General features: G+C 35.7%; 1 protein-coding gene across 6 annotated transcripts in view; it reads left to right on the forward strand.

Moving 5' to 3' along the window:
- MACROD2 (mono-ADP ribosylhydrolase 2) overlaps positions 1–13,623 on the forward strand; it is a 2,124,656-nt gene that overhangs the window by 304,724 nt on the left and 1,806,309 nt on the right. The gene's annotated exons all lie outside the window — the stretch shown is intronic.

The raw sequence follows: 13,623 nt of genomic DNA on the forward strand, positions 1-13,623 counted from the left end.
CCAGAAGGGAAGTTAGCGATTATCTAGTGAACTCCAACCATTACTTTTTTTTTAAGTTTTACTAAATTTATTGGCATGACATTGGTTAGTAACATTATGTAGGTTTCAAGTGTACATTTCTATAATACATAATCTATATAGTGCATTTTGTGTTTACCACCTGAGTCAATTATCCTTCCATCACTATAGTATATTTGACCCTCTTTTACCCTCTTCTACCATCCTCCCTTCCCCCTTACCCTCTGGTAACCACTAAACTGTTGTCTGTAAATTTTTGTTTGTTTTTCTCAATTCATTTGTTGCTCTCAGTTTTATGTCCCACATGTGAGTGAAATCATATGGTTCTCGACTTTTTCTGTCTGATTTACTTTGCTTAGCATGATAATTTCAAGATCCATTCATGTTGTTGTAAATGGCAGTATTTCATCTTTTCTTATGGCCGAGCAATATTCCATTGTATAGTATGTACCACATCTTGTTTATCCAATCAACCAACCACTACTTTTTAAAAGAAGTCTAAGATTGCCTTAGGATATTTAGTACACATGGTATGCCTCTGGCTCAGACTGAAATTATGTTCATCTGAGTTTTCCCCTACTTGTTTGGTTTGTCTGAAGAGATCAGTGTACATTCTATCACTTGATCCCTCCCATTTCACCTTAAATTTTGGTTTCACTTTCATCGTGTTTCAGCTCATATGTAATAATCCATTATTTAAGAATTTTCCATTATCCTTTCTTTACATTCTGTCCAAACTCCTAGCACTGGGTCAACCTAGCCATCTACCTCTTCCACAAGTACCTGTAGGCTGCTGAATACTGGTCTTGAAATCACACAGTTGTATGGGTTTTTTTTCTTTTTTCTTTTTTCGTCTGTATAAATACGTATAAGATTTAGTGTTTGAGCTAGTCCTTAGCACCATTATTCAATCTTTTATTTAGATCTGATTAGCTGCCTCATATTTTTCTCCTAGACTCCAAGCATGTTCCTCCCTCTGGGCCTTTGAACTTGAGATTACCTCTGTCTAATGATCTCTCACTCCATCAATAATTCTGAATCTTGACTATGCATTAGAATCAATGGGGGAGGATAAAAATTATGGTGCCCACACCCAGACCAATTAATTCAGAATTTCCTAAGGCTGAGGCCGAAGAATTACTTTTATTTTTAAAAATTCCCAAGTGATGCTAATGTGCAGCCAAGGTGAAAAGCCATTGCCCTACAGAGATGCATGCTTTGCTCTCTCACTTTTATTGGCTTTATGTTCAAATTATTACCTCCTCAGCAAGGATTTTCCTATCCAACCTATCTAAAATATAAGCCACTTTCTATTCCCTTCCCCTACCTTATTTTTCTTAGTATCATTTACCAGGTACATTGCTGTTGTCTATTTCATTTTTTGCCCTTTTCTCACTAGAACATAAGATGCGTGATGCTTGCATATACATATTATCATACACATAGTGCATAACATATGATCAGTGGTAATTGAAATGAGAAGAATGGATGAGACTGCTTTGTAAGAGTATATAGACAGAGAAGGGGGCATAGATGAGAACCTCAAGGAACTACAATGTTCAGGAAATCAATGAGGTTACTCCTTTTCTTAGTTGTTTTTTCAATGCCATATTCCACCATCTATGTTAGGGCCTGTCATACTATTAAACAAAGAGTTGACTGGTATCCCCAGTGTGGCTAATCTTCTAGACCTATCTCATCTATGGCCATGGCTTTAATGACCACCTATACTCTGATTCTCCTAAATTTTTATTTCAGTGCATGTATGTGTTCCAAATGTACAGTGGCACATGTAGTATCTTCACCCTCACATCCTAAATCTTCCTGGACTCTTCCAGGGGGAGTCAGGTAACACTTCTATTTTTCTTAGTCATGCTCACATTTCTTCTCATTATAGCACTTTTTACATTGCAGAATAATCATTTGTTTCTTTATTTCTTTTCCTAGGTCATACATTTCTTGAAAACACACTATTTTTAAAATTTATTTGTATATTGCCCGGGATTTGCCACTTAGCATGTAGTAATCACTCAGTAATTTCTTTCTTGTATGAATGCATGAATTTGAAATCTATTGTGAATGGTATTAAATCTATTAATGAAGCCATTAAACATCTTAATTCTACCTCTAAGATACAGTTCTTGGTAGGAAGGTCTTATTGTCATTATTCAAGTTTTTGATACATTGATAAAAGTATTGATAAAAAGTTTGAAAATTTTCAGCTCAAGGACAGAGTCCTGTGATGTGCTATTAGTGACCACTTCTCAGGATGTTGCTGATCAATTTGGGGGTTGTGTTATTCAGTTCACCTAATAACATTGCCATGCAGACTGTGGTTCTCCATCTGGTTATGGAGGATATAATTAAAAATTGTTAAATGGTTTACTGAAATCATCAAATATAAACTGCAGAGGATAAGGCAATTGACAATTGACATTTGAAGTGTCTTCAAGCCAACACCTCATTCTCAAATGGGGATAAGCTAAAATTCTGATCTTCTAGGGGCAAGGCAAGGGTTGGGAAGCAAATCAGCAGGCAACTTGGTCTTAAAGAGCAGAGAAGCTGAGATTGAGCATGTCCTCAGATTGGGTTGACAAGATGAAGGTCAATTACATAGGAGGCCCTTGAATTGTTGTGGGTATTCCGGAAGTGCCAGTGAGCCAAAATCCCACTTGACCCTTCGATATTGATTGAAGAACCAGAGGGACCTCTGCATTTGTGGTCCTGCAGTTTGGTTGGGGAATGTGAAAGGCACTTGAATCTTGTCCTAAACTGATAACAGAGGTGGATACGAGAAAGGCACTTTTTCTTACCTTTCAGTTTTCCTTCACTATGGGTTTGGTGAAGAAATGTGACTTTTTAAAAACAATGAAATTAGAGAATGGTATGTGCTTCATCTGTTTACTTTTGCTTTAAGTTAAAATTTTAGTAATTATTCAGTTATTTTCATTGACTTGAGAAACTATGTCTTTTGGATGTAATCTAGAATAACATTTGTCAAGCCATCACACTTTCAGAGCCATGAAATTTGACGTTAGTAAGTTAATATGTCAGAATACCAGAAAACAATAAACTGGGAAGAGAACTAAGATTTTCCAGCTTTCAGATGACCTCCCATTTATTAAGCCTTATGTTGTCATAAACTCAGTAAGAACTTTCAACATTAACATGGTCTTTGAAATTTTGGGAAAATTTTTCTGTTATTTGACTTTGCTTCTGGTGATTCATTTTGGTAAATTACTTTGTTATTTGTATTAATTTCTAGGTTTTTTCTTTTCTAACAATTGAGATATCTCAGAAGATGTTGCTGGTGGTGGAAGGGCAGGGATTATTTGTCATTTCAGTTGATGAACTAGTTTGGATGATTTTACTGAAAGTTGATGCTGACTGTGTTCATCTGGAAAGCAGACAATTTTGACAGTTACAGCATACAGATGTAAGTGGGAGTGTTACATCTAGCTGTTCCAACTATAATGTGTTGATTCGAGCTGTTTCATTAATCCTTCTCAGGAGCAGCCCAAGTGCTATATAATTTTGGAAGAAAATACAGTCAGTGTATTTGCCCCAGTGTGTGTCATTGCACTTGGTTTTCCTTACGTAATTCCTTATGCTTGTGTGTCTACAAGGATGTAGATTCTAGATCCCTCAATTATAGAAGTTGCTCACAGTTTGTTTGAGCACATATGTGGTGTATGTGAGGAGTGGACATGGGGGCTTGGGAAAATGGAAGCTTGTTTTATGTGTTTCCTTGTATCATTTTCTTGCAATATTTCGGATCCAAGTTTGTGCTAGTTTTACCCATAAGAGATAAACTATAATTTGTTTCTAAAGATTAATGTTCAGAAGGGTCAAGAAAAGTAGTTATACCCTTTAAATTACTTTTGTAGTGAATTTGTTATTTCAGTTTTCTTAAAGTATTAGCTTTTCCCGTCCCATTTACAATAGCAGAAGTGTCATAAATAACTATAACAGATTTCTTGCAGAATCATACCTCTTGACCAACAGAACTCTTGTCCCAATACTTTCTGAACTCCTTAGGACAAATAGTATGTAATTATGAGTATCTTTGCTAAGGATGCTCTTCCTTTCTGTTTGCCACTCTCACCTCCCAAATGATGTTAATTTTTAAGACTATGTCTATATTCCAATTAAGCTTCATACACTGTTTTGTGAATTGTACTGTAATATATGTTCAATAAATATTTGTTACTGATAAATACTCAACAAAATGTTGAATAAAAATTTTTTTTAACATTCTCATTTGTGTTACATAATACTTGTGAAACAGTAATTCTGTTCAGTGGGTGTGACTGCTACGCATTCTTCTCAAGTTCTGTAGTTGGGCACAGATTCAACAGCTTCTGAGCCTGCCTAGTTGTAGGACTCCCCAGGGAATCAGATTATACATACATATTCCAAAGCCCCACCCCAGACCTGCTCAGTCATAGTCTCTGGGTGATTTGTATCAGCAGACAAGTGTGGGAAACCTGAAACTAGGGAGTCTATACTAGGAGCTTGATCAATGTATAATTGTATATTGGTATGTAGGAAAGATTTGTGGCTCTGGATTAACTTGATAGTTTTCATTTATTTCTAATGATGGTCAATTCAAATATCAGAAGAGAAAATTACTCTGATGTGCTCTTTAAATTTTAGCTTCTATGAAACTTCAGTTGAAATACTTTTAAGATTATCATTTATTGAGCACTTACCGTTTGCAAAGTACTCTTAATTTTTTCATGTATTTACTAATGTTAGTATAGAGAGGTGAAATAATTTGCCCAGAGCCAAATAAGTAACAAGTAGGAAATCTTGGCTTTGCACCTAAGAAGTCGGATTTCAGAATTTGCACAAGTAAGCCCTGGAATGTATTGCCTATAGCCACCAGATGCTACGTACTTATTAATGTGTCAGGCACTGCTATACTAAGCACTTCATACACTTTAAATTAATTTACCAATCCTATGAAGTAGGGTTAAGAAAGGCAAGTTTAGAGAGATTAAGTAATTTGCTCAGAGTTACCCTGCTAGTAAGTGGTAGAACCAGTGTGGTTTGAAGTTGGGTTGGCTCAACTCCAAAACTCTGTGCTCTTAACCACTACCCTATATGCAAGAATGACATGCTTGAATGTGCTGATTTCTTGTCATCTCTTCAATATTTTTTTTCACAAAAATAATAGTGACTGGGGATTTCTGGAAGATAATTATATAACACTTCAATGTCTACATTAAACAATGTCTACATTTAACATCTACCCTTAAGCACTTCAATGTTGACATTAAATTTTAGAAGACATTCTGAAATATAGAGTTCCTTGTCCCAGAAAGCGTTTTAAAGAGTAAATTCGTCACTCTATTAGGTGTGATAGACTGGCTGAAAGTCGAGTATAGGATTAATATTCTTTTAAGAGATTCTTAACCCTATGTTTTTTAATACTAAAAGATAGTATAGTTATGGGATACTTAAGTGTTTTGTGAACGTTTGGTAAGAAGCTACACTTAATTCATTTGAGCATTAACTATTCCACACATATGCATTTTGTCAGAAGCAAATGTTATTCTTTACTTTGAAATGACTTATAAATTTACTTTTATGCATTTATGAAAGATTTAGTTTGAATTGCTTCTCTTTTTCCCTCTTACTTGTCCCAAAATGAAGGTGAAATATTAATTGGTTTTAATGGCTCTTTCTGCTACCTCTCTGTCTGGGACTTCTAAGGAAGGTGAAGAATTGGAGAAGAACTTGTGAGATTTGTCTGGGGAGGTGAGAAACTTGAATGTGTTTGTGAACCAGCACACTTCTTCTAGGTAGTACTATTGCACTATAATAAATACTGAAATCTAATTTTCACTCTTAGACCTAAACTTTTAAGTATATTAGTTAATATTCACAGGAATTTTCTGAAGAAAAATGTTTACTAAATTCCTGTACCTGGAAAAGATCAATACTTGATAAACTAAGAAATAAAAATGTCTTGTTTATAAAGCCAGAGAATAGACCTCCTTCTGTCTCATTTTTTTTTTTTTTTAAAAGACCAAGGACATGCTAATTTGAATTCACACCTAGAAAGGGATAGCCTGATTATGCAATTTGCTGTTTCACTTAAACAGATGACTGTAGTTGCCTGAGACATGTACCTGGCTGTTAAAACTCTCCTTTTCCCAATAAAAATGATTCCCACCAGCATGGACCAGTTCATCTGAAACACTGTCCCTCGTGTTCACTTTAATAATTAACTCTGATTTAACAAGTAATCATCTAGATGTTTGTTCTTACATAACAAATATTTGATTGGGATTCTAGAAAACATAAAGAAGACTTACCATTTTAACAGCTTTAAGATAACAAATCTTTTTAAAAAATTGTTATTCCTCATGCTTTTTAGCTGTTGACATTCCTACATGTACCTTTACCAAAGGGTAGCAGAATAATATAATGAATCCAGTCCTGTGTTGGGGAAGAGGGAGAAAAGTATGCCCTTATTTGTATTTGTTTCTGTAAAATCACTGCCGGAAACAGAGGGAAAATAGAAATGCACACAAGTTTGTTTATCTGGCTTCCCTACTTCCCATTTTTTTGTTACCTTATGTTCAAATGTTAGTTCTAATATCAGATACCAGGCAGATGTTTCTTCATCATCACAGGTGAAAATAAAATTTACTGGGCATATACTAAGGGCCAGGTCTCAGTTAAGTGCTCAACATAAAATATATAATCTATTTTTTACAATTAGAGAAGAACTATCATTATCATATTTTACTGAAGGGGAAACTGAGGCTTAGAAATGTTGGTTAAATTGCCCCAGGCCATATCCCAAGTAAGTGGCAGAAATTGGATGTAAACCCAGATCTGTCTACTGCAAAGACAGTGCTCTTAGTCATCATCTCAAATACCGACTGTACGTGCAATTTAATAGAGTGTTCTAGTATATGTTGTTTACACGTGGGTTCAGCATTTCACAATGAAGAGACAACATAGAAAAGACAGGAGAGCTGGAGTTAAGATCCTTACATTTGGAATCAAGCTGTTTTTTTAAGTTCTTACTTCCATTTATACTGCGTAATAGTGGGTGAGTTGTGTAATTGTTTGACCTTCCGTTTCTTTTGTGCATTGGGAAGTAAAGGAGATAATGGATGTGGAATGCTTAGTAAATTGTCTACGCTAGTTATCATGAAAATGATGATTAATACTCTACGTTGGTTTACAGTTTACAAAGAGTTGTCTCAGGTGATACTTAGTGATACAACCCTTTGAAGCTCATTCACTCTTTTATTCATTCATCCAACAAATATTTTTTGGATGTCTGCCAGGTGCCAGGCATTGTTCTGTAGGCTGGAATGATTTAGCAGTGAAAGGTCAAGAAAAAAATTACTTGCCTTCATGGGGTTTGCATTTTAACGGGGAATATGGATGATAATATATAAGTAAAATATTTTGTATATTAGATAATAATAATAAATGTAACATTTAACTCTTGTATGGTGAGTGCTATAAGCCAAGCATAGCTCAGGAATTATATCCATATTTTGATCTGTAAACTAGCAACATGTTTTTCCATTATAGAATGTTTTTAAAAATGTAAACTAGTTATAGTTCAACTACAAACTTGTTTTTCAAATTTTATAATGTTTTAAAACAAAAAGGGGATTTATTTTTTATTTAATTGTTAGTACACATCATCAAAATTCATGAAATCTCTTGTAGCGAAGCCCTAATATTCTATGACATACTAGGTAAAAGCACGGAATAAATGTACATCTCTAATACCTATCAGTATTTATGTACTCATATGTCTGGTAAGTATACTCTGAATAAAGCATTTCAATAATTCAAAGATTATTTAAAAATAATTAATTGCTGAAAAACATTAAATAATCTTGGCATGTCTTTACCTTTGTAGACTAGGTAGTCGTACTCATGGGTTATGTGTCTCAAATTCAGCACTGGGCCTGGGGAAAAGCTTCAGTGATCTGGCACTTCCATTCTGGCTCTTAGAAGACACAAAGGGATCATGAGAAAGTGTTGTGGTGAACTCAAACATTAGGATTTGTCTGCCAAATCTGATTTTAAATTTATTGAAAGCTGCAAGAAAGATAAGAATTAGTCTCAGAGTAGTTTATAGCTATTAAATATTGACCAGAAGTTGGTATTCAGCATCATAGGACAGAGGTCTGTAAGCCTGCGTAGAAAAATTCACATCTGCCCCTTAAAATGTTTTGAAATTTAATCCTAAAAACGTCTTCTAGCTGTTATCTCAGGAAAAGGCAATATACATATGTTTTTTTCCTGGAGGAAGTTATTGAAGAAACATTTAACATTTCCTTTTTAAAGTTATTGAAGAAACATTTCTGCTCACTATTTAAAGAAAGTGGTTAAGATCTCAAGCTTCAGTAGCGAACGTAATACTTGTTCCACGATTTATTAGCAATGTAACTTTGAGAAAGATACCATTATAGCTCCAAAATATATGTGGCCTTCTTCCCCCTCTTTCTGCTCGCTGCCACCATCCTGTTCTATACTAGTCGTTCTTCATACAGTGACTGGGGACCTTATTCCAATCGATCGAAATCTGGTTGTTTTATCGTCACACATCATTCTCCTCTTCCTCCTCCTCCGCCGACACCAGAATGAAGTCCAGACTCCTCACCTTGGCCTTGGTATATGAGACCCTTCATGATCTGATCCAGACTTGCCTCGCTGATCTCAGCTCTGTCTTTCTCACTGAGCTTGAGCTCTCTGACATTTTTTCAATTCCTAAATTCACTAAGCCGATTCCCTACTTGAAACTTTAACACTTCGTTTCCTGTGCTCAGAGCACTCTCTGCCTCACGTTTCACATGGCTGACTCTTTATCCCTCAGGTTTTAGGCTTTCCCTTCCCACCCTAAATAGGTTCTCCTGTTATGCTCATTCATAGCACCATATTTTTCCCTTCCGTGACACCTGTCACAGTTTTTCACTTTATATTTATTTGGTTAATATCTGAATTCCTCCCTCCTCCAACTATAATCTCCATCTCTTTTTGGTTCACTGCTGTATACCAGGCCCTGTGCATAGTTACTGAGTAGGTACTTAGTAAATAATTGCTAATGTTGAATGAATAAAATATCTCTATGGCTTTTCAAAGCCTTAATTTGCTCATCTGAAAAATCTGGATAATAATTCTTATCTGTAAAGTTACTGTGTGAATTAAATGAGATTAAACTATGTAGAATATAGCACTGTTCTCAGTAAAGTCCTCAGTTAGTGGTAGAGTCTGCAGCAGCAGTGATCACCAGACACTTACTAAGCCCACTGTATGTGTAAGACACAGCTAATGTTTACAGAATATATTTTTAAAAGAGAATTTGTTAGACTTTTATTTACCTAGTCTTTGCTATTTTTTTTTTTTCTTTTACATTATTAACATTGGTCCTCATTATCGGAAATTAAAATGTGGAATTCCAGCAGTGATTCCATGCCTTTTAATGGAACATTCATATGAACTGGCCTCAGCTTTACAATGTCACAATTATCAGAGCCATGCTGTACATTCAGAAGGGTAATTACTTTGGGTCGTAATTTCCTAGACTACCCCCTCTCCACTCTAGCCAGCTGGCATTGAAAAAGAAGCAGTGCTTTTATGTGTGTACACAGTCTGTAAAATCCCATTATCCCCAACTTCCAAACCCCTGTGGCTGCATACTTCCTTTTGAAGCCTCTTAAAAACCAAAAATAAAGAAACTTTCAAGGCAGTCCTAAAGTTTATTTCTAATCTCATTTCACCCAAATAATGTAAAAATGAGATAGGGGGTAGGAAGTGGGAGGGGTCCGTAATGTGATTTGCTTACCCCTTCTCCTATAATCCTATGATACTTGTGGGAAAGCCTGGTAAAAGTTTGTGTGGATGGGTAGAAATACTTCTTCAGTGTGCATTTTGAAATAAATTTTGGTTTAATTCTGTTTTGATGTTCAAAGAATAGAGCAAGGTTAATTTGGTCATTCTGGTTCTTTTACTTTCATCTGCTCAGAATGTCTATACAATTTAAATAGGAGTTTCCACTGACATCTCATGATCAACAGCCTTTTTAACTGTGATCATCTGTTAGAGTCCTAGGTGCAATGCCCTCCTTCTGCTCTCCTTTTCGGTTTTGTGTCTCTTTCTATCTAAGGGTTTGACCTCCTTTCTGGCCCATCTCCTCATTGCTTCCATTGGGTCCATTGCAATTCTTTACTTTTCACTTCCAACTTCCCATGTAACAGACATTTTATTTAGTATTCTTTCCCCCACCTTGAATTAATTGACAACTGTCCCCTGAGGATGACATTTTCCTTGTTACCTGTTTCATTACTTGTTGTCACTATTTGATGAAACGAGGGGTCGGAGGGGAGGTATGTGGAATATAGGTTAGGGAGTTTCAAAAACATGTTCCCTGCCTCTGAAAAACCACTTTCCTGACTATGATTCTGTCACCATTATTCACAAACCTTTCTTTTGAAGTGCTCGTTTTACATCTACATCACCGAATCCCATCATTTTCTCCCTCCTGGTAATCTCTGGGACATTTCCTCACCTCCCCAGGACCCCTCTTATAAATCTCACCTTCATACCAGCCCTTTCCATCTGTCAGAGTGACTATAGCCCTTGCTGATGACACAGCCTTTTCTTCAGTCGTCTTAGTCACAGCCATGACTTGGACCTCGTGGGCTTCTCAAGTTGTGTTGTTGTTTCCCCCCCACCTCCTGTGAAATATGCTCCCTGTCCTCATTGTAGATTCCTGTCTCTCTAGTGCATCTTATTCCTGTGGTCAACAAACATCCCTCCTGGTATTCACTTCCTTTTTATCTATCTTGATCCTTCACACGACTGACCAAGATCCCTTCACCTTCCAAACTTCTTGAAGAGTAGTCTTAAGCATTGTTTCTGTTTTACCTCCTATTATCCTGTTAACATCCTAGAGGCTTTTGCCTCATTTCTGTGCTGACACTGCTTTCAGTATCTCTGCAGTATCTCTTTTTCCATATTCACCAGTGTCCTCTTCCAAGTCTATATTCCTGACTATATTTTTGACATCCTCCTTTTTCAATATTTCTATTTCCTTGATTTCGTATTTTCTTCTCATGATTTTGCCTCCTTTGTGACTCTCCCCTTTTGTTGTTGTTGTTGTTCTTTTTGTTTTTGGACTCCTCTTCCCTCTTCTGTCCCTACCAAGGGTGGGTGTTACTTTGATTCATCTCTTTCTCTTTCTCTCTGCTCACTTTCTGTTGATGATCTCGTCCATCCTCTCAACTTTAATCATAACCTATTAATATAGACTGCTTTCCTTGATACTGAGGATCTGTCCCTAGACCCTCATTTCCAACTTCCTGATAGACATTTCCAGAGGGATAACGTAAAAGTATCTTAAACCTAAGGCAACTATAATTTATCATTTAAACGGGGTCACTATGGAAGGTTAAAGAGGGCACTATTAATAATTAGCCAGTGTAAAGCCCTATTGTGCATATGGTCATCTATTCAAACCCAATATGTACAAAATACTCTGAAACTTGTTTTTCTAGCATTTTCTACCGTTATTAATTGCCTCACCAACATTCTACTTGCGTGGGCTGAAAATCCTCATCTTCAATTCTTAATCTTTCCTCAGTTTCCAAATCCTAGGAATTCTACCTTTCCTATATTTATTGAATTACATCCTTTTTTTTTTTTTTCCAAACTCCATCCACTGTTCAGACCAGAGGAAATACTGTCTCCGTACTCCCAGATTCTCCTCATCTATCCTTTATGCAATGTTCTTTATGTTTACAAAATGTCCCTAAAGTACAGATTGTTTACACACCTGCCAAAGAATATCATGCAGGCTTCTCATCTTGGAATTCAATAGATTACAAAGCCTGACATAAAAAACAAACAAACAACAACAACAACCATAAGACGTTTTCAGTCTTCCTTCCTTCGTGGACCCTGTATTTTAGCTACACTGTTGACCTTTCCTCAAACACTTCCTAAATCAGTGGTCTTCAACCTCATCAAAATCACCTTTGGAATTAGAAAAGAAAAAAAAATGTTTAATGCGCAACCTTAACTTGGGAGATTTAAATTTAGTAGGTCTGGGAGATTTAAATTTAGTGGGTCTGTACTGAGGTCTGGTTATCTTAATAAAAGCCTCCTCAGTGATTCTGACCAAAGCCAGCACTGCGAAACATTGCATGTATTTTCCTATCTTAATGACTTTATCATTTTCTCTTCATGGCCAATATCTATCTACTTTTCTTACTTCCTCTTTATATACCTTCATATCCTTCAATACCCAGCCCTAATTTTACTTCCTTCATGAGGTCTTCCTTGATCCATCCAAACAGAATTATTTCTTCTATATTGCAGTCATAGTAATCTTTCATTAGATACATGTTTATGCCTTATAACCTATAGACAGCACACTTCTTAAAGGCAAACTTCTGCTCTTTATAATAGAGAAGTCACTCAGTAAAGGTCATTGGCTGTTGAGATCATTTGTAGAGAACTTTGGAGTTCTTAAGAAAGTGATTGATAAGTATGAGTTATTTTTTGCTAATTTAACCCAAGTCTAAAAGCATTAAGTACGGTAGTTTTCATTTCCAAGACTATGCTAAATTAAGATTTGCTAATCATGCTAAGTAGGAGAAAGGAATTAGAATTTTAAATGCTGATACTGTTTTCAGCAACAGATGAGCTAATATTAAATTTAGTGGTGGATTGGATTCTTTAACACTCACACTTAGGTGTTTTAAAGCATGTGGGTCTCTTTGGATTCCTCATGAAAACTGTCATGTTGGCATGTAGCTATAAAATGTGCTTTACTCAGAAACTGTAGTTAGTAAAGCAGTCTTTTACTAGTTCCTTTGGCACAGGGGAATACTTTTAATAAATAGGACTTGCTGAAAGATAGAGTAGTGTTGTTTTTAGTAGGGAATGAGAGCATAAACACAGTGATTTAATGCAGTTATAAGTGGCTGCATCCAAAAACAATTTTTGATTTTGTCAAACATTCAGCAAGGGAGTGATTTTTCCCTTTGTAAAAATCCTCCTCAGTTGTATTCTTGTTAAATCTATAAGCTTTATATTCAGGATTGGATTTTTTTCCCTATAATTTTCTCTGTTAGTACCTGATCAATGAAAGTTGTGAACATTAAGTTTGGGATATATGCAAATGTATCTGTAATTAATTTAGTGCCCTGTAAGGTGATATGTGTTTTGTTGTTCTATTGAAAGGATATATATTTTTTCAGCAAAGAATTTGGATTTCATACCAAGCCTAGGCAAAGAATATACTTTTATTCAGTACTTTCTATTTGCTAGTATAAAACATGTTTCTGATTTATCCCAGGTAGGATAATTAAAACACGTGTATTAGAAAACACATAAAATTTCTATGCTCATGAAAGGTATACTCACTGGAAAATACTCAATATAATCTCTTGGCTTTTGGCTTTTTATGAACTCACAGGTTTATAGGGACTTTATGGAAACATCTAGCCCTTTCCCTGACCTCAGGAAGAACTGTAGCTGAACTGCTCAGAACCTCTGGAAGTAAAGTCAAATTTCCCTCAGAAAATGTTTTCTATATTTAATGTTAATCATATTTGT

Source organism: Rhinolophus sinicus, chromosome 13 (genome assembly GCF_057876585.1).
Source record: "Rhinolophus sinicus isolate RSI-liver-muscle chromosome 13, RSI-T2T, whole genome shotgun sequence".
Classification (NCBI taxonomy): domain Eukaryota; kingdom Metazoa; phylum Chordata; class Mammalia; order Chiroptera; family Rhinolophidae; genus Rhinolophus; species Rhinolophus sinicus.